Source organism: Lepisosteus platostomus, chromosome 23 (assembly GCF_059453375.1).
Source record: "Lepisosteus platostomus isolate fLepPlt1 chromosome 23, fLepPlt1.hap1, whole genome shotgun sequence".
Classification (NCBI taxonomy): domain Eukaryota; kingdom Metazoa; phylum Chordata; class Actinopteri; order Semionotiformes; family Lepisosteidae; genus Lepisosteus; species Lepisosteus platostomus.
The window spans coordinates 15829196-15856325 of NC_142633.1; the positions used below are offsets into that span (position 1 = coordinate 15829196).

The 27130-nt window shown below is 42.0% G+C and overlaps 1 protein-coding gene across 3 annotated transcripts in view; it reads right to left on the reverse strand.

Annotated features, from left to right (window-relative positions):
- casz1 (castor zinc finger 1) overlaps positions 1-27130 on the reverse strand; it is a 243477-nt gene that overhangs the window by 177585 nt on the left and 38762 nt on the right. For all 3 annotated transcript variants that reach the window (XM_088617342.1, XM_088617339.1, XM_088617340.1), the window contains exon 2: positions 13259-13386. The gene's annotated coding sequence lies outside the window, so the exon portion shown is untranslated. The remainder of the gene's footprint in view (positions 1-13258; positions 13387-27130) is intronic.

Here is a 27130-nt window from a genome sequence, read left to right on the forward strand (position 1 = left end):
TAGGCTCTGATGAAGACTGCGATGCTCCCTTTCATTTTACAGCTAGGAAAAGGTTGTCGTGACCAGCTTACACCTGTGCCGAAGTGCATCGCACTGACCAAAACAAAAAGACGTGGCCGAAATGCACCAGTGAAGCTAATGTACACTCAGTTAAGGCAGGGCTGTGTTGCCTTTAGTGCACAAATCTGGCTCACATTACATTAGAGGAGAGTAATGCACTCCAGTAAAAAGGGCTGTGTGGCTCTGCCACCCCTCATTCATTAGCTCTTCTTTTTGTCAGCCAGGGTGACAAGCAGGCAGATGGTCAGGCAGGCACAGGCCCACCCAGAGCTAAATGTGCAATTCAAATTTTAAGTCGGGTTTTTTCGTTCTTAATGTTCTACGGGAGGAATGGTATCCACCCCTGAAGGGAAACTTTTTCCAGTGGTATTGCACTGAAACACATGCGGGAAAAAAAAGATTAAAATAAAAATAATCAAAACTGAAAAGAGATTAAAGATCGCAGTGCTGTGGGAAGAGGTGGTGTTAACCACAAAACTTGAATTTGTCACCACTGCGTAATTCACAGATGAAACTCTTCGATTTAGGGGTGCTTATGCTTATTGTTTCAAGACTTTTTGAGATCCAACTTATAGACTTATTTACTACCTACCCCCAAGTTCAATTCATAACACACGTTATGAAGTGAAAAATCAAACATGGGTAATTGTGCACATCTTCTTCTGCTCCAACATAGCAAACATGCCTCTGAAATTTATACCTGCCTTCTGCCGGGCCGTGATGCTAACTCAACAGACACCAGAGCATGAAATTAAATGCTTGTTATTATGCTGCTGTAGCACGTCAATTCTGCTTTTCAACAAACCAATTCTGTCTATCTTGAATGCCTTTATTTGGAAACTTTAGAGTTTCCTCTGGCAATTCAGTCTGAAAAAAAAACACAATTTGATTAAAAAACAAAAAAAAGGACTAAAAATTCCTGAAATTCTACTGAGGACAAGGGGTTAAAGATGCAGACTAACATGAAACACTGCATGGATTGTGTTACTGTAGTGTCTAAAGTTTAAATAAATATACTCTTTTTGAGGCCTCGCAAAGGCCACATATCAAAAAAGTCAAGACCCTCCCAACAAGATTAAATAAAACCCACAGAATAATACAGACTCCCCAGAGGGAACCAAAGGGAAATGGCTTTGTAGCAGGAGGGGGGCTATTTTCAGGGGGGCCGGACTGGTTCAAAATATCTGGCTGCCTGCAGGAGTGGTCCTTTAGAGTTTGCAGCTGCGCTTGTTTTATTAAAAGGATGTTTGAAGGCATTTGAACCTGAGACACCAACAGTAATGGGTGATTTTTTTGGGTTTTTCTGAGATTCTTTGCAGAGTAACTCTACCATAAAAAGCTTTTTTTTTTCATTGTAGGATGTAGATATAGTGTACAATTTGAGACTTTAGCCAAAAGGATTAGAAAATATTTTTTAAATGGGTCAGAGAGGTGTACAAATATGGGCTGCAGAACACCTAAAGCTAAAGTGTGATAACTACTTGAAAAATCAGAGTGCAAATATTTCTACACTTGCGGCACGCACATTCAAAATGTATACTTTTTTTTAAAGCGCTGAATAAAAAGGCAAGCGTGTCATGCAAAGCACTAATTTGGCTTTCTTTGAACTTTGGAAGGGAATAAAATGTAATGTTACCTGTAAGAAAATGTTATAGCCCATGGCAGGTTATTCATATTCTGCAGCTACAGTTATTGATGTCATCACCCTCTTGTTAAAAAAAAGGCACAATGCAAATTTGCTAGGGAAGAATCTGTATTATTACACATCTCCTTTCCAAAGGCTTAACTGTTTTTCTAAAAGGCCAGGGACTTTTCGATGGAGATATCAACAAACCCTAGCTGTGGCATTTTCCATTGCTTATATCTAACAGGACAGTGTCTCCAGTCTAATGTGATCAATGGATTCAGAGATGAAAGACAGGCCCTCACTCTAGCATACCTGTGCCATTACCCGAGACTTGGAGAACACCAGCCCCCCAAGAGGAGCGTTCACTGATGCGACTGCTTGACCTTTACGTCCAGCACCTGGATGCGAAACTGGTTCCAACAATACCGTGAAAGAAACCTCGTGCCGCAAAGAGATACTGTGCCTTCACACTCATCGTGGGTTTCTAAAGGGAGGCTTGCACCCCGATGCTCTTGCTCTCTGTCGGCTGAACAAGAGGTCAAGCTTCCAGGCTCATGAGGAACGAGCAGCATGCAGGCCTGGACGCAGTATGACGCACTCTCCTTCATGCCCCACATTTCTGCATTGTCCCTGAGCTGCACACCCAAACCTTTGTGTCCTCCTAGGACAGGTGGGGTGGGGTCTTCCAGTTCTGTGGTTTACCAGTATACATTACACCGACTAATTAAACAACAGCAGGAAAGTTTACATATTAAATTTCCCGCACGACACATTGAGATCCGGGGGTGATGTGTTAACGACAACTGGGATTTTGCACGGATTAAAAAACGGTGCTCTCGTTTTTTGACAGGGCGAAATTTGAAACACTGCGCACAGACTCCATAATGGGCAGAACGGAATAAAAAGGGCTTCACTAACCCGACACTCCCATTAGGGCCGTACTGGAAAGTGAAATATTTGATCACGGAAGGGAAATTGAGCAAAAATGAACTGAAACCAGATATGGATGACTTACTTTACTCCTGGCTTTCAGATATGGATGTCACTCAGTCTTAATAAGCTTTTTGAATTTTCATTTTATCACAGAAAATAGAGCCAGTCTTGGCGTAAGAAATAAAATCAGTCAGTTTCACTCTAATGGATAAAGTAATGGAGAGGTGAAACTGACACAACACATACACCCCCCACCCCCCATTAATATTATAAAAATGAAAGCAAATTCACTTCTGGGGTTTTCATAGAATCAATTCAAACTAAATATTCCCCTTTTCTGCAGCTTTATTTCATAATCAGTCCAACAGATACAGCACTTTGGAGCACTTGAAGCAGGTGATCGAACACAGGAGTGTCACTTACTCTGCCCTGCACGCTGGGCAATCTGCTCCTCCGCCCTCCACTCTATTAGACAGAACTTGTGGCGGGATCTCTCAGAACCAGCCTCTTCAAGGTCGATTTTCAGTGCTGTTTCTTCTAACCTGACTGACCACCCCCAAAAGGGAGGTTTAAATGACCCACTAGATTTGTTCTACTGTTTATTTCACAGCTGTTGTCTTATACAACTTTGATTGCGTTTGGGTGCTTCCGAGGCAGAAGAGGCTTGAGGCCCACCACATGAGCTAGTTGGGCATCATGGACTCCTCTTGTTTGCACGCATGTCACACACAAGTTGAGAACTGACTGGAAAAGCCTGACTCCCAGAAATGCCTCTTGGTAACACCTTGGGTTTTTACCACGTTACAGCTGCTCCAATTGACCCTATGAATTTCTACTGCCAAGTCCCCATTCTAGACCTCATTGTCCAGCTTATAAAGTAGAGTTCCAGTGTTCTAAGTTGTACAGTAATAGAGAGGAAGAAAAAAGGATTTTCTTGGTTTAGAAACTTTATAGAATTCACAACAAGTCTGCAGCATCTTCGAGAACACATTGTGATGCCAACAGGTCTCCATGTGGAAAAAACTGCTCTCGTGGGAATAAAAACAGAACTGTACCAACTAGCCGGAAGGAAGAGGCAGTAACAATAATGGGCCATGTCACAAGAACACAGTCACGGCACATGAAGATGGGGAACATTATTTATGAACTTGTCCCAGCACTGGGGGAGGAGCCTCTCAGCAACGGGACTAGGCCACTTAAGACCACTTAATTACAACTTAGACAAATTTCATGATTATTCCAAATATGTATTAAACATTGATTTTGTCATAAAGAATATTATGGCACAGTTCCAGCACGGCTCTGTGATTTACCTGCTAGTTCAACTCCAGGTCAGTGTCGGGGGGCCAGCAGGCCAAAAACCAAGACCCCGCCAATTACTCAGCCTGGAGATCAATGAGAGGTGTCAAAGGCCTGGCTGCTGAATTCTCCCATCACATCTCACCTCGGAGGCCAGCGGGTTTTTCCTCTGCGTCTTCTGATCCAGAATATGATAACCGAACGCTCAAGCTTTTTTCCCTTTCTCCTTATTCACACGTTAAACTGTCTGTCTGTCTTTGGAAAAGAGAATGGCGCTGCTGACTTCGGCCCTGATAGATGACCTTCAGACACAGAGGGCTCCAGTTCAACATGTGGAGCTACAGTGTCATTGTTGTGAATATTTCTGTAGTACAAGTCAGGAAAGGGGAAAATATGACTTAGTTTTATTCAAGGGCTGTTCCAATTACCCCTTTCATCTTTCAGATTCCAGGGATAACTGGAATTTAAGTGTTTCTTTATTTAAGCATACAGGCAGGAAATGCTCAAACTAATGGAAACAATTGAGTGCTTAACAGAAGTTCTGCGGGAAGGTTAGATTCTGGTCTCGCACACTTCTTCTCTCCTACATACAGTGTTTATACATCTTATCTTCTGGACTTCCCTTTGCACATCTCTCTCCCACCGGCCCATCCACACCCCTGTAGCAGATCCCTGGCTCATTCCTTGTGAAATTAAGGGGGGCTGGGTCGGCCTCAACCTTACTGTCAGTCTGCCTTTCTCTCAGCTCGGTAGGTTACACTAAATCCCACACCTTTAGTAGGATCTAAACATACTACCAAAATACAATATATATGTCATATACTATAACAATATAACCTCTATACCCTGTAGTGCCAGTTCTGAATCCAAGTTGTTTGTGTTAAGTGTCTTCTGACACTTTCCTTACAATACGGTCCAGCACCTACTTTGACAAAGTGAAACCTGCTGTGTAAGAGGTGATGCACAAAACACACTGGAGAGGCTGATGAAACAAAACACACACAGGTTGTGCTTCGGACCTCCTCACTGACGGTGTTTTGGGGCAAAAAGGAAGGAGTGTGACAGTTATCAAATTGATAAATTCCTTGCGTGACATCATAAGGTCACAAAAAACTGAGGAATTGTCTGGTTGGGAGAAGAATTGGGGAAAAAACATCACAGGAGGTAGTGAACAGCTGACTCCTTCTGTGAGCAAGGGATTAATCAGATTTGATATGAAAGATGTGACATGCTCCTTAAACCACATAACTATCGTTCGGAGAAGGCAGCCATCAGTCAGTCTCTACCAGACAAGCTGAAAACTGAGAAAACACAACTTATTAAGCAAAACGATGGTCGGTTATGAAAAGGATGTATCATTTGCATTCGGTAGGCAAACAAGTCTATGGGGTTTTTGGCATAAAAAAGGTCTACTGAATTCATTTACAACAAGTACACACACAGATTTAGATGAATACACATGCAGATTTTCACAGTAGCTTAAAAAAGACTCAGAAAACCAATTTTGACATTTGTCTTCCTCAGTTCTCCTCTGGGCTATAAATAATTCTGATGAAGACAGATGTCGGAATGTGTATTGCCCAACCGCAGTCAGCACTGCTCATGACTTACGTTTCATCAAAATCGTGAATAAAACATTGTCTTGCACGAATAAAACTTTTACACAGGAAGTCTGTAAACAGGGATGTGTGTGGAGCTGTCTCGTGCCCCTCGCACTCGCGGAACAGTTTCCACCCGGCCTGCCTGTGCGCTCATCCAACAGCTCTCTCCTTGAAGATAAGGCAAGCAGGACTAAATCCAACAGGACTAAATAAAAACCGGAAAAACAGCAAAACAAGCCTGCTCAAGAGAAATATCCAGCGCCTTATATACAATATCTGATGGCGACAGATGTCTTTGCTGAACGTCTCTGGTGAGTCAGCCCGGTTTCCCCATGCTCTTGTCAAGAGGATCACAAGGGGTGAAATACCGCGCACAAAGGCCTTTTTGAAAAGCCCTCTGAAGGATCAGAAGAGACGCTCCTCCGGAGGCGCGCGGAGGCTGGGGCTGACAGCGGCGGCCGGGGTCGAGCCCGAGCCGTGGGGACGGGGCCACCCCAGATCGCCCCCGGCCACCGCGCAGCCCCGCCGGAGAGCAGGCAGCCTGCGCCTGCACAGCAGATGGGACTAATGATGTGAAACAAAACAGATCATTGCACTGGGTCCGCAGCACCTGTAAGGAGCCGCGTGGAGTCTGAATGATAGGGGCAGGCCGTTGCCAGAGGTTAGAGTTTTATAGAGGGGGAAGAATGAAAAGAGCCCCTGTTCTCTCTTCTTTTCCCCTCTGCTGTCTTTTTTAAGGAAAGCTTTTATGTTTTGCAATTGTCTAAGTGGATCACAGATCCCCCTGGGTTTGTTAGCCGTGTTGATATTGTGCGGGAGCCCGGGCTGTTCGCTCACTGTGAGGGCACGGCTGTCCGGGACCGAGCTGGACGCTGTCACACTGCCCTGCAGGTTTCAGGCAGGACTGTCTGTTCTTCTGTAACTACAGGTGGGCTGAGGCTGGTGAGACTTAAGACAGCCAGTGAGAGCTTTCAGGTCTGTCTTTTAAGAAACAGGATGTGATTTTAAAAATCCTTGCTTTTCAGTGTCACTGAGAGCTTGGCAACGGAGGTGAGGCATGCTGAAGAAGCATCTGTCTTTTCAGGTACAACAAAAAACGCAGAGAAGAACAAGTTTATCCACTCCTACAGTATAACTCAATGCCCGGTATCCATTTACACTAATGTCACAACAAACAATAAAAATGTGAAGAAAGGCAGTTAGAATATAGTTTCTAGGGAGTAGCTTGGCAATGTTTTGGGTTTTACATTTAAAGAAGCAAAGAAAGGGAGCACTATTGTCGAATAGCTGTAAAGTGTTGTCGAGCCTTTTACATCCTTACATTTTCTAACCGCTTCTTCCGATTCAGGGTTGCAGGGGAGCTGAAGCCTATCCCAGCAAGCAATGGGCGCAAGGCAGGATACACACTTGACGGGACACCAGTTCATCGCAGGGCACACACAGACACTGACACAGACAGGCTGGGCCGGTTCTTACAGAAGCCAACTGACCCACCAGCATGTCTCTGGACTGTGGGAGGAAACCCACATGAACGTGGGGAGAATGTGCAAACTCTAAGCAGACAGCCCCCCAAGAACCGCATTCAGGGCCCCAGAGCTGCGAGGCACCAATGCTAACCACTGTGCTACTATGCCGTCCTTGTTGAGCCTTATCAAATATTAAAAACAAAAACAAAATCACACAGATGCACAGCATATATTTTTAACACCTTAGATTAAGGCCTCTCTCTGGCTACGTGGAGACCAGCAGGGCAGTACAACAGAGCTAAAAATATTAGGAAGTATCAAGCTGTCCATTCTTTTTAAAATGCCGTGTATCTGATACAGTATTTAACGGGATAAGTATGCTATGTTTTCTCAATATTGCTGGTGGTTTAATGTGCACCATTGGAATACAGCGCTTAAAAATAAACAATCTTGGCTAGACAGTGTGGCATCCCTCTTAACTGGATGTATTGGAAAAAAAAGAAATGCCATCTGTCTCCTCTGTTCCCCCAGTGGAAACCGCCTCAAATACAGCCAAAAAATAATAATAAAACCTGAACCCAGGCTTTTATATGCATCCTGAGAACTACATGCCGATAATTTGTTGTTTTTTTAAAAAATTGACCTAATATAAATACAATTAATAATTTATGAAGACTCAAGAATGTATACAAATATCTGCCTAGGAAGCAGTCGATTTATCGGTTACGGTGGCTCGGTTACTGTATTTGGCCAACGACTTAAAGAATTTTTAGGACTTCAGGAAGTTTTCGGTAACAGAGATCAGCTCCATTCTAGAGCTGCTGACCCTGTGTTTCCTGAGACCTTCATAATAATCAAGGCTACCGAGGTGCTCTGTCTCATCCAAACCAGCAATGCCCTTCGTATACACAGGACGTTTTCTCCTGTCTGAGGTCCACTTCCAACACTGCACATGTTGTTGTTTAACATACCGATCGGCATCAGAAACTTCTCACTCTATAAACACGCGCTTGTTTTTTGGAAAAGTCAAGGGTGTGGATATTGGATACTGAGTAATTGATCACTCATGACTAATCGTGTTTCGCTCGAGTGACTGTCGCTGTTAATTAGTGACAGAACTGATTGGGCAGAGGTGATTTAACATGACGAACGTCAAGCCTGGTGAGAATCATGAAAGAAACACACAGAAGGGAACAAACAAATAAGCTCTGCATCGTCAAGAAAACAATAACTTCTTGACATCGGGATGTGGGAGGCTAGATGAAGTCAACCCAAGTGGACCCACCAGCAGTGGAGGCAAGGATCAAAATCCCTTACAGGCCAACCCGATGGACGTGAGCAAGAGTGGCACAGACGTGCAGAACGATACACTCCTTGTTGTGTAAAACGGGCCAATCCAGTGTGGAGGTCCAAGTGGGATGGCCCGAGAAGGAGTGTACAGTTGCTACAGAACTCCACAGAGTTTGATGGCAGCCTAGCTACACAGCCTACAGTGATCACGTCCCGGGACCTCAGTTGTTGCCCTTCCTGTAGGACGTGACAATATACCAGCTGGACAGCACACATCCTCACGCATCTTGACAGATGACAAAGTCACCTGTCAAGTGTGCCACGGATGCTCACCAGCCGTGAGCCCCATCGACGATTTGTGGGATGAGCTGGGCTGACATGGGACAAGCATGTGCTTGTCCAGGCTCTGCGAGAGCAGTAGGATATTGGCTACATTACTCTGCTCTCCTCCCCACTGATAGCTGATGTGTGGTGAGCGTTCTGGCGCACTCTGGCTGCCGTCGCATCATCCAGGTGGGGCTGCACATTGGTGGTGGTGGAGGGGATCCCCATTACCTGTAAAGCGCTTTGAGTGGAGTGTCCAGAAAAGCGCTATATAAGTGTAAGCAATTATTATTATTATTATTATATTATCACACAAGACAGTACCTGCCACCTGGTGCACCACTTCATTATTCCAGGGTTGGCCGTTCACGCTCCTGGCCCGTGACGCTCACAGTAGAACCCCTGTCAATCGATCCTGTGTTTTCAATAAAAAGTCAATGTGCCTGCTACAAAACGATTTTGCCGTTTTCCACAACGAGACCTTTGTGAATTGATTGCCGTCATGAAAAGAAGAGTTTCTTTTGATGCTCGGCGTAGCTTCTCTTTTCTTTGCTCTTGCTCACCGTCACGCTCTCCCAATGCGGGACGGGGCTCGCCTCAGAGGGGCAGGCGCGTGGGCTCCTGAGAGACTCGACCCGTCGAGGCGGAGCCCTGTAATCCACGTGTAGGGAATGTGAGTCTGGATCATGGGACTCCGCAGCTATGACCAGGGGGCTGTCAGGGATTGGGCTGGGATTAGACCACCCTCCCAGGTGCCTACAGGCTTGTAGTGACAGGAGAGGCGCAGAGCGCTGCAAGATGAAGAACTCGATGAGGTGAGCTCTTCTGCCCCTATTCATCCTCTGTGTGTGGGTACTGGTGTTCCCAAGATGGGAAGAACCCAACAACCCAAGAGATTGAGGGGGTATGAAACAAAAAAAACCAATTAATTAATACAAATAATAAATTTAAATCTTATTCCTATGCAATAATCTAATAATCCCATAATGCACCATCACATGAGAAAACATGTGGCACATCTGGGGACATCTGGCTTGTCCAGGTCACACTTGCAGAGGTGGAGGAAACCTTCACATCTACTTCAGTTGTACACTGGTCCGTCTTTGTGCAAAAAAAAGGGAGCTTCGGGGTACGAGTGTTTAAAATGAGAACCCAGGAGATGACAGAAATAAAGATGTGTCAAAGAGCCGCTGGCGAACCAATCAGGCGAGAGGGAAATGAAGTCATCAGCCCTGCTCACTCATTCACTGGCCGCAGCAGTGGGGTGAAATTCTGCCCACGAAGCGGAAACGAGCGCACGTTTTAGGCCATCCCTAAAAAGGCGGCAGGGAAGCAGTGAAAAGACCTAACAGAAGAAGCAGGAAGCACAACGAAAAAGACACCTACTAACGGTAAAGGAGAGTTACTAAACAAGCAGTATCATGATAGGATGATTTAACAATAAAAACAAAAATAAGAACACAACATAAGGACCAGTTAAAAACCGCCCACAGCTCCGCACTGAGAAAACACCGGCCTAACAATAACAGAAGAGATTTATTTAGCATGTCCTTGGTGACTGGAGAACCAGATTAAATTTAAAGGACATCTCTGGAGCAGTGCGTCTTAAAACATTACACAATTCCTGCTCCAATTTAATTTTCAACTTACATCTTTAAAGAAGTGTCGAGGGCTGCTGACTTCTTCCGAAGTTTTTATTAATGTCTGTTCTTACTGGTGCGTTCTAGATGCCTCTTCTGTTTTGAAATGTTAGGGAAAAAAATGAAGCCTTAGAATTAGTTATTGTCTAGGCTACTGTGCTTTGCCAAAATAAAAAAAGAGAAAGGCACTTCATTTTCCTGTTTCCAAGTGAAGAGCTGGTATTAAGCTGAGCTGAACACACAAACAGTCAGCTCCGTTTCTGTGTGCCTGATATCACCAGGAAAAGGTTAACCTGCCGCAAAGACAAACCGTATTACAAGGCCGTATTAGAGTCAGTTTAGCAAAGATAACAATATCTGCTGGGGCCTCATGGGTTCTTCATGGCAGTACTAGCCCTGATGTAAGGCTACTGCATTTTGACTCCCAAGCACATTAGCTCTGATTAAAATGACCTTCATTATATCAGCTATCCTTATTATAACACGCAAAAATGCTTAGCTCCCTAGGGCGACATCATAATGAGGGTGGGAGAGAATAATCTGAAGGTTTTGCGGTATTACGTTGCACATGAGCATCTTGACCACGCAGTTATGCCAATTTGCATATTTGCAGTTAAAAGACAGAAATACCCAGACAGACAGATTGGTTGATGAATCAGTCACTTGCGTGGATGTGCTTTAATTAAAAAAAAAACTGTGCAGTCAGATTCTTGCCTGTGAAAACTACATCATTTAAATAAAAACAGAGTATTATAATATTTAAGCACTTAAAAACTAAGGAGGTCTGTCCTCCTTACTAGCTATACTGTTAGCTCGGTGCCTGATCCTGGCAGTGTCTGCCTGTACAAAATGCATAAGAGAAAAAGTAGCTGGATCGAGGCCCTTGCAGATGGCTGAGAAATTCCCAGTCCTGCTCCACACTGGACACGCTTGTTAACCTCAATTTTCTGCACATTCTCCTAAATGGGCCAGAGGGCTACCATTAACCAGCACTTGGCAGACGCCCTCCCAGCACATCCAATATTCATCTGGCTGCCCCGATAGATCTCTGCAGACCTCTGCAGAGGCCAAGGGCTCCTTTAGGATTTCACGAATCTTTCACAGACCCGCCCGGCGCTTCCCCATGCCTCTGCTGTCTGCAGCAGCTGTGGTGGCCATCCAGGGGAATATAGGGTTTGTCCCTGTCGATTTTCAATGCTAACACGAGTTAAAGGGAGTACTCCTTCTGGCAGTGACGGCCCCTGGGGCATGAACATCATTGTTCCCCATCCACTAGAGGGGCTGTTCGTGTTTCGCCACAAGAGGGGAGCAAGACGGTTCCAAACTGCATGAAGTGGACCTCGTGTGCAGTTAGGATCAAGGATCAAAATCTCCAACTATCCCTGCCTCCAGGACAGGACCAGCATATTAGCTGCTTTAGAAAGTCAGAACATGACAGCTTGTCACACAAAGTCCACAGGTTACTGAGTGGATGGTCTCTTCAGTATCATTTTCTAGACATCCTACTGTACACACAACAGTATTAACAACATCCGATCACTGACAGTAGGCTTGTTCTTGATACAAATGAGGCCAGGTTATAAAGACAGTGGTTTAAAAAATGTATATATTCAGAAGGCTGTCAGTAGGCCTGCGTTCAGAATAAAGCAAATTTAGTAACCAGGTACCATTAAAGGTAATTGTTGATTTGCAAGAAAAAATAACCCCAAATTCGCCCTAGGACAGTGTTTTAGCCAAATGAATAAAGTACAATTCTAGGGAAATCAGTTTGTGCGTCTGTGTGTTCAAGAAACAAAGGTTTTTCAAAGCATGTCCTCTGCCTGGGCCTACAGACACCTGCTTAACAGCACTTCCTCTTGAGTTTTCATTGTTTAATTAATGCAGGCCTTGGGGGCATCATGACTTGTGTGCGCTGCTAGTGTGTAAAGTGCGAAACAATTAAGTTGTTTTGTGTTCCAGAGGTGCAATTTAGAAATTGCATTCAGTAACTGGTGTCGCATCAGAGCTCCTTTGCCCCATGGTTTACACTTTGTGAAAATAGAAACAACATTATCAGAATTCACAGGGCACATGATACAGGAGCGGTCCAATAAACCTGATCCATTCTTTAGGTATGGCATTAATTGTCCAGTAAGCAAAGCAAGCTTTGCACTTAACTTGTTTAGCAGACTTCAGTGCTTCAAGCCCAATCTGCAATGTGTACTAGGCAGTTTCCAAGATAATGTATGGATGCATCTTTCCATTTTCCAACTGCTTTATCCAATACAGGGCCATAGGAGAGCCAGAGCCTATCTTAGCAAGCAATGAGTACAAGACCATCACAGGCCACACACAGACACACACACCACGGCCAGCTTTCCTAGAAACCAATTAACCCACCGATGTGTCTTAGGACTGTGGGAGGAAACCAGAGCACCCAGGGGAACCCACGCAAACACGGGGAGAACATACAAACTCCACGCAAACAGCACCCCTGGTCTGGAATTGAACCCGGGGCCCCAGCACTGTGAGGCTGCAATGCTCACCACTGTGCCACTGTGACACCCACTGTATGAGTCACCAGCTGAAAACATTTTACAAATTTCCTTGTATGTTATACCTTTATATTCTGCGGAAATATGGAGTTATAGAAAAGACAACTTGCACTTCCTTTTCCTTCTGTTTGATTGATTTTGAGTCATTCCTTTTAAAATCTGTAAAACGTGAATGTGCCCCCTGTGTTCTGTATCCGGAGCATCAAAGCTTGAGCGCAGTACAGATAATTAAGGGAATTCAATACAGAGCTTTTACACATACTGTTACCTGTTTGGAGATTGGGATTTTTCTATAATCTGTACTGGTTTTACTGGTGCCCCTTCATCAGGAAGTGGCAAAGAGACAGGATGGTAGATCACTTGGCTATTCTTGGTGGTATTTGTCTTTTTCAAATGATAATCAATTGATCTAGCCTGATGACGAACCTCTGAAGAATCCTCATCAGACTAAGATGAAGTGTCAAGAGACAGAAGACTGCCTTACCTTCCGGAGTACTGAGCCTCAGCGCCCTTGCAGTGTCTCATTCGCACCGCAGCTTCGCCAGCGCGCTAGACTCTCGCTCTCATGAGAACGGCAGGAGGACACTCTGGTGAAAGCTGGCCTGTCGAGCCCTAACAGGAAGAGAGAGTACAAAGACGTCAGCTTGTCTGACTCCCAGGGAGGCCATGCAGTCAGAACCCAAACAAGCAGTAGCACCAGCTTTGTAATGGACGCAAGAGTATAAGACAGAAAAAAGGAGCCCAAGCCAGGCTTCTCGACATGGGGATCTGTATGAGCAGCCGCGTTACAAATACCGATTGAAAGAATTCTCTGCCCCTCTCCTGGAGTTTTGTGAAACAGCAGAAAATCACACTCTGGAGGCTTATGACTCCTGGAAAACAAGGTTAGGACTTCTTAAAATAAATTCAAAGCAAACATACATTTTTTTTATTTCAGTGAAGCAGCTGACAAATCAAACAAATACATAGACACAGGCATTATTGTTTTAAGCAAATGTTGTTCGGTCTCCAAACCTTTTCTGCTTTGAATAACAGCCTGTTCCTACAAACTTTAGTCTTTTTTTCTTATTTGCTTTAGCGACACCCTTATCATTATGAGATCTCCTGCCACCCAAAGCATAGATGATATAGTAATGTCGTGTTTTTGGTCAGGTGTCAAGGAGACACTCAATGTGATTTTGATTGTGTCCTGATTTCTCTTTATTTCAAAAGTTGACAAGGCCCTGCTCCACCCTGATTAGCCACTTCTTTAAAAAGTTTCCAGTCTTGGTCTTCAGAGATCTGACAAAACTACACATGAAGCCCAACAATTTAGCTCTTTGAGTCTTAGACAACGCTGTTAGTGAGCTATAGAGGAGACAGTTACAGTGGATTGACAGTCATATTAAACCTTGGCCCCTGAGTGACACCAGAAGCCAAATGTTAACCATCCACTACACATCAATGCCATTGTGATTCAATTTAACTCAGGTTCCCACATTTCTGATTACCTTTTAGAAAGACATCAAGTGAACATTTCTGAAGAATATCAGCAGGTACACAGAGTTAACCTAGATGTCCCATCTACCGGTACTCATTTCTAAGGCCTTTATGCTGCTGGAACAAAACAATTCCAGGAAAAACATCATCAGGATGAAGCTGATGGTTTGCGCTTTACTGGGGAAATCTGTCATGTCAATTCGGGACAGCAGCTTAAAGGAAAACTGCTCTCAGCAAAACAGGTGACATCTGTTAAGTCAAAGCTGCCTCAAGTCTAGAAAGATAGCCTGAGCTTTCTCATTAACATGGCAAGTTCTCCCATAAATCGAACTGCCCTTATTTACTCAACATCTTTTTAACACTTCTACATCCAATGTTTCGAGAGCAAAAAAAACTATCAATGTCACAAATCCAGCTGCTCGTTAAGAGTGATGAAAGTACACTGAGCTCTGACTATGTTTTATATCACTGCATGCTCTCCTTCCAAGAGAAAACCGTGCTTCAGAGTTGAAAACAGTCTCATTACCAGGGGCCCATGTACTCCACTGGAAATAAAAGACTTTGATAGAAATCTACACAATCTTTGTAAGGCCTAGTGATTGAAGTGGGGGGTTTTGAGGAGTACAAGGGGAACTCTGCAAGGACGTTTTAGTGAATCCCCCCTTTTCCAAAAGGTTCACATTTGTAGACTTCTGCATTCCCCACCAGGGCTAAAACAAACTGTCTTTTCATAGACGTGTTCAGATTGTCTGCGGAGAGTGAAGCCTCTTTAGACACTGCTTGTGACAACAGAACTTGCCTTTGATGTCCCTGTGTATTCTAACAGCTCAAAGAGAGCGCCAGTCATTGTCGGTCAGTCTCCCTTTAATTCTCTTAGCTTGCTTGGAAGGCTCTGTTCCTAGAAAGCCACTGTTTGGACTTGGGTTTGTGTGCAGGGGTTTCTGTTCATATGGGTCAGAAGCTCAGGTGTGAGCTTGTGCTTGGGAAACTGAAACCTATGACAGACATGAAAGGTCCAAATGAAGCAGTCAGAACCCTTCACAGTTGCATAAACAATAAATTGCAAGACTGAAAATTTGGAAGAATAATATTTTTAAATTAATTAAAAGGGTTGGTCTCCTGGTCTTGTAATGTTCATGGTAAAAAAAACCACTTCATCTAGCAAGTATAGATAAGTTGTGAGCTCCCACAAAAGGAGATGTGAAGTTATAAGTGCACTCTTAAATGCTTAAATGAACTGACAAAAACAGAGTCACAGCTCCATGAGTACAGTAAAGGCTCAATATGTTTCATTTAAAGTAAATTAAGCAGTTTCATTATTCATCATCGACATTTTTTTTCTCTCTTCACTTTGTTCTAAACTTGTGCTTCTGGACGACTTGCGTGCAACAGCTGCCGTTTCCCAAGCACAAAATAACAATGAAATTATATTCCACATGTATGAGGAAAACAGCTGTCTGAGAGTGAAAACGACTGCTGTTTAGATGCCAGACTGAACAACTACAGTCCCACAATGGCTCTTTTTCTAAAAAAGAAAATGCTCTTTCGTGCTATTCAGATGCTTAAATTTTTTTTTTAAACGAGAAACGGCAACTTCTACAGTAACCTGCATTGACTTCTACAGTAGCTTTGACAGAGGCTCGGTCTTGATATGCACCACAGTGTGGTGAAAGGAGCTGAGAACTGTGTACAAGCTGGCAGTGATCGGCCAGCGCCACAGCCATCACATCTTCTTCACATCTACCAAAAAATCAGTACACACAAGTCGAGGAAACGTCGGCTGGGGAGGCTGAATTGCATGTCAGACACCTACAGGCTACATTCAAGAAGGGAAAGGTAATGTGTGCATATTGCATTGAGAGGGATACTTATTTTTCCATTGAATGAGTTGCTTTCGGGTGTTTTCCTCTGCTGCGTAAAAAGCCTGGCTAATCAGCTTTATTTTGACAAATAATACAGGATATCAGGTGGAATTTGAAATGTCTTTTTTTCCAAGGTTCAAATGCAATGGGTTTCCTCTGTCTGGAACACAATCCTTATGGACTGCATCCAGCAAGGAGGTATGGCTGGAGCACAAGGCTTCAGGTCACACATTTTGGTGCATCTCACTCTGTGCCAGGCAGGGTGCCAATTCAGCAGGACTTCTGTGGGTCTGCAAATGCAGTCAAATACAGCAACATCTCACCCTGAGTTTGAATCCACTTTCCAGGGTTCAAATTCAACTGCAGTCATTGCTTGAACAGTACAGTCAATGTTCCTCATAGCATAAAGTGTGTATTATAATCCTTAATATATATAATGCATGAAAAAGGTTATCTACCTAAAATTCTTGTGTGAAATATTTCTAAAACATTTTAGCACTAGAAGACAGCAAATGCATTCATCTTTTTATATTGTTTTTTTCCCATTTCTCCCTGTTTTTGTTTTTAAAAAAGTATTCAATATGATGTTTCTGAGATCTGGTTTGAGCAAGATGGAGCAAAAAAAAACAGAACAGTGCACATGTACGTGTTTGGAGACTGCATAGTTTGATATAAAAATTCAGATCATAATGTAAAATCAGGTTTTGATGTGTCATGACATGAAAATGTTTTTCATTACATTTTTTAAGCATGATCTCACAAACTCTCAAAAATGTACACACCCATCTAACAGGTAATTTAAAAGAGATAAACAAAAGCAACAGAAAGCCAGATTTTTTTATTACCCTAAAAGCAAACCGTCTCTCAACTTCCTCTTTTTTTCATTCTTTGGCAATAAGCACAGTAAGTCTTGCTCTCTTTTTTATTTTTTATTTATGCGGAACAAATTCTCATTTACATAAATGACCTAGAGACCCATTTAATACCGTAGGGTGATTTACTGGAGCAATCTGAGGGAAGCACTGCTCTCAAGGGTACATCAGCAGTGTCCCACCAGGGAGTCGAACCCGTGACCTTCCAGAGCCCTAACCACTTATCCATGTTGCTGCTTTTCCATTCAGCGCCACCTAAACGGGTATCTTCCAGAACAGAACAGAATCACAACCCTCTGTTCCTCAGTTCTGCAATGTCCCAGCAGTGATTTTAATTGATGAAAAACTTCCTGGCTGTATGGAAATTTGAAAACTTGCCACAAAAACAGGGAAAGGGGTATGGTGTAAGTCTCCGTGTTTCTATTGTCTCAATTTTGTCTGCCCTCATTTCATACATATTTCATTAACAAGTATAGGCATTTCATGTCTGAACCCCCTCAGAGTCCTTTTACACCCCATCAGTGACATATTTCCAATTGGATTCTGCGTGCGTGTCATAAATAACCACGAGCTGCCTTCTCGCCTATTGGACTGCTGTGCCCTACAACCTCCTGAAAACAGAAATAATAATAAAAAAAATTCTGCTAAACTCCCAAGAGCACAGAGTCCTCCAGTTCCAGGAATAAAGCACTTCATCTCTGCTGGTCGTTTACATGAATGATGCTCAGGGTTTTACATACTGTAGGCTCCTTTAAGGCGACGCTGTCTTTTTTTTCAAAAAAAGAAACATCAGTGCAAACTTCCCTGGGCATCTGCAGGCCAGGCTGCTGTACATGTTTTATGTGAATGACAAGAAAGAGGTGCAGACAGAGATCAGTGAGATACTACTAAAAGATATGGGTCAGGGGCCATACTCATAAACCACTCATAACTCGCTATAGTAGCTGGGTACCAGAATTAGTGTTCAGAAGCAGTCGGGAGGCTGTCAATCATTCTCGGAGATGGGACCTGACAAGTGGAGTGAAATTGGCTGACCGTGCTGCTCAGCTGAAAGAGTTATACCGCTTGTAAGCACAGCAAGGAGTAGGAGATTGCAGCGCTCGTCGTCTGGAGAACAGCCATTCACTCGCAGAGCCACGGAGCGTCTGGTGAAATACAGTACAGTAAACGACAGTTACCCTCCGTGGTGCAACAAAAGAGCTACGGGTTTTATTTTAATCGGAATGACAGCCGGACAGATGTTGGGGTTTGCTGTGCAAGATTTGCCAGAGCAAAACCAAAATCGATGAAGTAGCAGGAGAGTTCTCTGCTTCACATTATCCTCTTTCTGTCTCTCAGACAGTGAGCCCCTGACACCACAGAGGCAGGCCTCGTTTCCGGAATCCTTCCTAGAAAGAGTCCATTTGTTCGTCAGATGCCCTTACTTTACCGGTACATCTAGTTTATACGATGCTTGTTTGTTCATTTACCCCCTGAGGGTGATTCAAAACTACATCAAAGGGAGATGGCATAGTGTCCTTTAAAGGCCCACAGTAACGTCCAGTCAGCACGCCTTTGAGAAAAGTACTCAGGGGTTAAAGGAAGAAAGCCAGGAGTGACCGTACGTTTAAAGTTTAATAGCCTGAGTGTCTCTTGGTATTTTACAAAAACAATGGAATGACACATTAAATAAAATGGGTGTGTCTGCCTTGCATATTTTAGTTTCCATGTCAACAGGCCCTTTTTTTTTTGCTTTAAAATACTTTTAGCTGTTACCTTATGAATTGTTAATTCAATAAAACCTGCAAGGACAGACTGTTAGCTGCATTCAAAGACAACTTTAGGCTTCATCTTTGACATAACAGCCTTGATGCTCTCTGTATTTTACTGCGTGACACAAAAGCCTAAGACACAAAAGGAAAAATCTAATAGCACAAGCTTCTAGATGGCACAATCTTTTCTGATTATGATATAAGTGATGTTTAAACCTTCTGTGACACCCTGCATATTTAAAACTAGTTACTACAAATTTGAGCCCACTCTGGTACAGCTTTTTTCCTCAAACAGAAGAATCATCAGGTTTACGAGATCACATGCAGCACTGCTAATATCTTCTCATTTATTACAGATCAAGGCAAAGAAAAATGCAAAACCAATTCCAGATTCATTTATCCCATAAAATAAAATAAAAGGCAAGACGCTTTCATTTCAACAACAAGGAAAAGTAACAAAAGTAACATGAAATGCAGAGCGGTACATACAGCAGGATTTTCTAAGGGAGAAGAAAAAAATCACATATTTGAAATATCTTCTGACAGAATCTATTTTTAACCTCTTACAGCATAGAAAGAATTACACTGTTCATCTAATCAGCAACACTGTAAGTCTGACTTTCAATTGTTTCGATCAGCTTTGATACAGTGATCACACACCACTGAACACTCTCTTAATATTGATAGAAAATTGTATTGCCTGCAGCTCTGAGACAGTGCTATAGTGCAGTCATATCTCAGATTCTCTCAAAAAGGATTTCTTTCCTTTTATCATAAAAGCCCCACGTTAGTTTAAGTTTCATAAACACGTATACTAATTCCTCTTTTCAAGTTAGCACCCAGGCTGCCTATACCTGAATTAACTTTTGATATCACAGGGTAATTGGATCCTGAAGTTGGTACCAATCAAACAAAGTGAAATTTGTGTCTGGTGCATCTGAAGGCAGCCTGCTTGCACAGGTTGTGTCTTTGTTGTCGGGTTCCTTTTTATCTGTGAAATTTCCGTCTGTATTTATGACTCCGAAGTAGAAGAGCAGTTCAGCATTTAAAACCCAAGCATAAAGTAAAACGCTCTGTAGCTTTTCACAGGAACCCCCAGCCCAGCCTGCCTCAGCTATCAGCCATGAAGCTGCCCCTTGGCTTGAGGTCTAAAAAATTCTTTCAAAATTATATTTAGTTCTAATTTGTCTGATCCATAAAAAAAACTCATCTCTGGATCATTATAAGGACAGAAAGAAATATGACGACAGAAATAAAATGTTAGTTTGGGCCTAAGAAGGCAGAAAACACAGGGACAAAATAGAATTGACTGCATCCTGAGATGCAGAAACATATACTGTATTTTCATTCTCAGAAGTGTGGAAATATTACATCTTTCATTTATTCCACCAAAAACATCCAGAGCTCCATTTTCAAATAACATTATATACTAAAAAATAATACTGGTGGCTTTCTTTCAAAAGTTGCTGTGGCAGTTTGAAATGTCCTTTCAAATTAAATATATTGTATTTAATGCATCCCTAACTCAGTTATTTTAGTTATTGGACTAATTCTGTTTGTAAGGAGCTAAAAGGGCTGTCAGAAAAAAGGGAATCTTGGCAGTAGAATGACATATCAAGAAAATCTTTTAGAAGTCTTTGCAATATTTCAATATTTTTAATGAAAATAACCATGATTTCCCATGGAATTGTTCCAAAACAATTTTAGGCTGCTATGGGTTCATCTCATTCCTCTAAATTGGTTGTCACAGGGCTTTTGAAGACAGTCAGTAAAGACCATCACCTCCCCAACCCCCCACACACACAGTTTTTGTGGGAAAATCTGTTTCATACATTTATCTAAAATGTTAAACAGTGAATGTGTTGCTGGAGAAACTGTTAGAGAACATAAAGCAAAAGTTAAGGTATAAACTCACCTGGCATACCACAGCACAGCACAGCTTAATGCTGCCAAGACATGCTGAAAAGCAGAGGTTTCTATACTTCTACGGCAGTATACAATTAGAACCCCTCTTTCAGCCTTTAAAAGGTACAGTAAGACAGCAACGAAGAAAGAAAATGTGTTTCAGAGTAAAGTGTAAGTGTGGGTACAATAACTAACAGGAGATGGTTTTGTCCAACAAAAGATCTAAGCTGGCTGGTGTTGTACCTGTTGACAGTTCTCATTTGGAGAAAGTGTAGATTCAAACTCACTGGCTTTTCCAGCAAAACTGTGGAGCTGTCGCACTTCAGATCACCGTTTTACTCAGCAGCTGGAATCCCTGTGCCTGAGGCTCTGTGGACACACTCAACCACTGACGCAAGAAGGCCTGAAGTTGGGGGCAGCTTTGTCAGAACAGACGCTGAGCAGATCAATGATGGGAGGCAACGAGTACTGCACTGCTCCATGCAGCTGCGGGCCTGACCAGAAGAACATTATTTTAAGAGGAAAATGTGAGTGCACACAGTCAGCAAAGGTCGGGAGAGTTTTGCACACACATATCCCAAACTGGGAGCCACACGATCCTGTGCATTTAACTAATACAAAGAATCGAAAATGTGTGCCAATTTCCATGTGACTTTGTCTTAACCTTTCTGACAAAGCAGACAGCCTTTCCAATGTTACTGTATACGAGTTTATCAAATTTGTCTGCCATTGCTTGGATGGCATTCAAGCCTTCAGCTTGGCACGTCTTAACTTAACTTTCCAAATTCATTTCCGAACATTTCAAACACTTCAAACCGACAAATAGCTTTGTTACGATATAGTGTTTGGCCTGCAAAGCTAACAAAATGACCTTTCCATTAAGGGTGAGTATTTTTCGACTTAAAGCAAAGCAAAGATTAATTATGTAAAAATGAACTCAGAAAATGTCTGTGCACGAGTAAAAAAAAAAACAGTTATCATAAATTTCTACACACAATTTTAGTAATAAACACTCCTAAGAAAATGAAAAGCAACGAGCTTTTAAAATGATAGACAGAGCTTTAAATGTAATAAGACGACAGTAATTCGGGAAATTAGGGTTGAAGACTTACTTTCTTTAAATATCTTGTCTGACAATTAAATATACCCAATTACAGTATCCTTCTCGCAGTATCTTTTATCATTTAAAAACACATTGAAACCTGCTTATTTTCATGCTGAATGTTGTTATCGGATGCATAATGTGATCAAAACTCTACCATCTCTTTCCAGATGTAATAGGATCTTTGATTCTTTTATCTATTAACATTATCAAAGGCTTCCAACTACTGTTGCTTTTATTGATGAAATAAAACCCAGCTGCTCTCCTTGCATGGTTTTCCTCTCTCGGTATGTGTGTGCAGAACGCTTTTTTAAAGGACAAACCCTTAACTTTTTTCCGTTCTTCATCTGTCATGATAAAAAAGGCCCAGAAGATCGCTCCTTTTTTATTCTGACATGACAGGCTCATTTGACACTTTTGAACAATGAGTGTTTGTCACAAATGACAGGAAAGAGCAGCGAGTACCACAGTCCGTTGGTGTTTTTTTGCAATACACTGCCAAAAGTAAATTCTGGAGTTTCTATTTTCAACAAAAGTCTGTTTAAACATTTAAAAAGAAAAGCCCCCCCCCCGCACGTGTGAAATCTGACAGTGTTCAAAACGTTTTAACCGGAGTTAGGAAGGTGAAATCATTGCAAACGAGCTTCAGATGGCACACTTAACAACTTGTTGATTACACATGCGAGGGGCAACTGTTTTGTTGGAAAATTTATACCCGTCACCTGATTTATAGAAAGCAGTGGTGCCCACAAAGCTGTAAAACTCTAATTGTTTCTTTCAGTTTTAAAGTCTTGGATCCATTAGGGAAGCAGCTGGCAATAAAGGTTTCTTTTTAATCAACTTACGTCTGTCAATGATCTATCAATGAGCAAACAGAGTCACATACTCACACACATGAGATACAAAAAATATCAAGCTTTACTATGGTAGTTGTACCATGTTTGTCACAAATCAGTTTGTCTCTCCTCCCCAGGGTGAATCTCTGCTTTTGACATTTATCAAAATCGTCTATTTTTTTCTGATTATTTTTCTATAATTTGTTGTCTTTATTCAAGTCAAACACACACAACAACAAATTAACTTTGAGGACTCTGAATAAGAATAGAAACAATAATGTGTTGCAAGTAATCTAATCTTATAAAGTCAAAGTAAAAAGCACACCTGATAAGGGTAACATTTGCACTTTGAAATAGATGTACATCCCTTTAAGTAATAAGTGAGTCCCAGGGTTTCAGTAATGTTTTCTGATTTACAGAGACTGAGTTTCATATTTCAGAATTATGACAGAATCAAACTTTGAAAAAGACAACTTTCATCATCTTGACTTTTCTGAACAAGGTGATGGAAGAAACATTTCAGAAAAAGCATGAAAGGTAGTAAACTTATTTTCATGAAAGTGTTAGACAATGGTAAATGTGTGGAAAGGATATAAAGGCACATAAAAATCACACAGACTGTGAACAATTGTGGTAAAGCACAGAAAAAATGTGGTTAAAACACATTTTAATTTACTGCAGTAAACTTTCACAGGGATAATTAGTGCTACTTTAGAGGTAGAAAACAAGAGTTGTTTTTTTTCCCAAAACATAATTCCAATAGTTTGGGAGCTGATTTTCCCAGTCAAAGATGAGGCAGCATTGTTTTTCTGTGCTCTCTGGGACCTGAACCAAGAACCAAGCTTATCCCAGATTAACATGATTGCCATATGGTTTCTTCTTCATTTTACACTCAATTCTGAAGTTGCGCAAATAGAAGGATTATGCTCACTTTCTAACAAAAATACATCAACATACAGAGCCCACACCCAAGGCAACTTATCAAGACAAATGGAAAAAAAAACTAAGAAGTCAAAATCTGAACACTTTGCTATGTTGACACCAGAGAGGTGCACCTACTTTTCACAGGAATAAAAATGACCAAAAAAGCAGTTTGTAACGAAATCTAATTTTTCAGTATAACACATGGCATTAATGAAAATATGTCCATTACGGAAAAACATGACTAACAAATTATAAGCAGTATGATAACTGCACCTGATCAGGAAGCAAAAAACATTTTTTTTTCTAGAAAGTCAGAAATTAGGGCAGCGGTGTAGTTTAAGGGATGCAACTGATGTGCATAACAAGCAAAGTTATTAACATTGAAGTATCTGTTAATAAAACATTTATATACGTATGACAACAATCAGAATTGTATTAATCATCATAAAATCCATCATTAGAAGGGATCAGTCCATGTGAAGATACTTTGCAGCTCCTAAACTAAAGTGTTGCGGAAAACAGATGAGATGCTCAGACACGGAGCATCTGTTGTGGAGATCATGGTTTCAGTTTATTAAGAATTTGTGTTTATAAAAGGTGGTTCATAATGCAATGTTCTGGGCACAACAAATGTCCGACTGAGCCTGTGGCAGTGAGATACCTTTCCTCCCTGGGAAGCTCCCGGGCGTGACGATATGGTCGCAGTGGTCACTAACGCACCGCACCGACAGTCATCGCGCAGCTCAGCGAGAGCACGTGTCAGGTTCCTGACATGACCTCCTCGAGCTCAGATTAGAGAGAGCTCTGCAGGCCAGGCTGGCACTGCCACCGTAAATCCTTGAAGTGGCAAAAGAGGCTCATTTGGCAATTAATAAAATCCCCATTACATGCCTTATGCCCGTTGTTTGCTATTTTAACACCCCATTTGTGCCACTATTACAGTCATTATCAGTCACCGCCATTAATTCTCCAATTGGTGCCAGTGCTGCATACTAATAAATTGGGCTCTGAAATTTTACCTTTCAAGAAGGAGTTCGTTTTGGACCAAAGCCAGGCAGAGTCAGTCTCCATTAGGATTCTTCTCCGGCTAAAACAGGCCTCGGAAAAGGGGCTGCTGTATCTTTGGAGATAGTTCAATTTTCCCCCTTGATTATTTCGCTTCACAACCAAAATGAATCTTTATTAAGCTTAAATCCTAAATAAAATGAAATTAGCAGAATGCAAAATATTGCTTTCCTTTTCTTACCACATTCCCTTGTGCCTCCATGCAAATGATAATGCTTATTTATGCAAATCAGGTGTCATCTTTAATTAGTTTTGCTTGAAGGAATTAAAATACATGTATTTTACCAAAAAGTATTTGTTCTGTTGCATTCCCCAGTTAAGTACTTATATTCCAAAGATGCCAAATAAAAGGCTTTATTATTTGCTGTCTTACTTGGTAGGATCGGCTCCAGCTCACCAAGAGAGCGAGAAGACTCCCTTTCAGAAAGTCAGCTTCAAACACAAGTGGCACAAGAGCTGTGGCGCACGAGTGACTGTACAGTTTGTGAGCAGGACACACTGCTTTCTTCTTCCTTGCAGACTAGTCTAGATGTCCAGTCCATAGCAAATAAGCGCACGCAATAGAAAACATACCATTCATGCACTGCGCGAAGACGAACAGCCAGCTTTATGCAATTCATCACTGCCGATGCAAACACTGGATCTGTCTTTGTGTTTGGTGCTTTTTGTTTGGAAGAGCTGTGGAAGAAGTATCTGTCTATTTTCCTTTCGCAATTGATGATGTTAGGGCACCTGTATTAGGAGTTTACTTTTAAGCAGCGATGACAGTATGTGATTTCTATGGGTGCCAAACTGAACACTACAGAGACCTTGTTACTAAGCACTGCCACAGTACCCATTAAAATAAAATGAAACATCCCAATTAGGAAATAAAAGGAGAACTCCTAGGTACCGCACATTCCGTCACGTACAGTATATCACAACGTTTTTTGTAAAAGCTGTAAAAAGTTATTCACCGTTTTGTTCATGTTTAAAACCACACAGGCAACAGCACGTTATCGTCACTGAGCTGAAATCCAAAACACCCATCCTCTCCTAATTCCCTCAGAACGGGTGGGTGGTGGGTTCAGACCTTGCTATTGTAACTGAATGAGATGCATTACTTTACCCCAGTTGCTCCAGTCTCTCCAGCTGAACAAGTGGGGACCAGGAGTAACCCTGCCGTGGACCAATATCGGGCCCCCTGGGGGGGAACAGGAGTCGTGTTTGCTCTCTTCACCTGAACGCCTTGGTCACCAGGATGAGGCCTGGCCCCATGAGCCCAGGTAGCTCTGGTCTGGAAATCAGAGCTGCTTTTCCCAGTATTATCCACAGTCTGGACGGACTATCTCCACATCCTCAATACACACATCCTTCGCACTCTGGCTCGGATCCATAAGATCCCGGAACACCTCTCTCAAGGTAACTACCTAGGTATAGAAAACACACGTTTGTGCTCCTAGGCTTGTGGGGATATCCCATTCACTCTCACTCTAGAACTGCTTACTATACCAGGGGACATCGCTGGGATGAAACTCTGTGGAGTGAAAACACCCCCCAAAATGACTAATTCTACCACTTTCTTTTTCAAAGGCAGGAGCGACTGCCTTTGCGGTACACACAACGCCCTTTCCGAACTCAGCAGAGTGTCACGTCATCAATCAAGTGCTAATTTGAATGGAAATTCATGCCATCAACACACTGTACCTACCTGCACAGTGAAGGACACAGACCTCTTAAATGAGTCGCCCAGTGCTGTTTTGGCCTTATTTTAATATTTGTTTAAAAGGCTCTGTAGTGTTACTGTAAATCTTCCTGAGATGCCTGTTTTTATGTGTTTCCAAGTGATTTACAGTGTCGCGTTGAGTGGCTATTGAAGACAATGCTGTTTTATGCTGTCTAAAAGAATGTAGGGCCGAGCCCAAACACACAGGGGGTTATTTATTTATATATTTTATTTGTGAGTACAGCAAAATGCTTCAACCTCAAATTAGGACAACAATATCTTCTGAGTTACTGCTTCATTGTTTAAGGCCTGGTGGCACAGAACCCCAGCATCACAGATGGCCCTAAAATGACACATTCTGCGAACTAAGTTTATTTCTGAGATTTATGGTAGGGATGCTGAAGCACTATAATGGCTTTTTTATTATTATTGTTCATTCTTTCAGGGTTAATGCAACAATGGATTTTTTTTGTATGATTGATGTTTGAGGCAAAACATTAAGAGGTTCCATTAATTTAAAAAAATGAAAGGGTAAATAGCTTTGAAAGTCTTTTCTTCCCATTTTACTTTTCCCATATATATTTTATGTCAATATTTGCAATAACACTAGAATTCTGCAAGCCAAATATTGAGTTTCACTCGTTTTTCTAATAATTGACTTCCATTCATTATATAGTTAAAATCAAGCGCCCCATGTATTTCACTTTGATGTTGTTTTTCCAAATAGTCTTTTTCTACACATTATAATGCAGCACATAAAATACATTTCTAAATAATCTTTCACATTATAAGTTTTCTAAATAATGTGTACAATGGATTGAGCAAGATGTATATGTAAAGGATGTGCGTATTTTC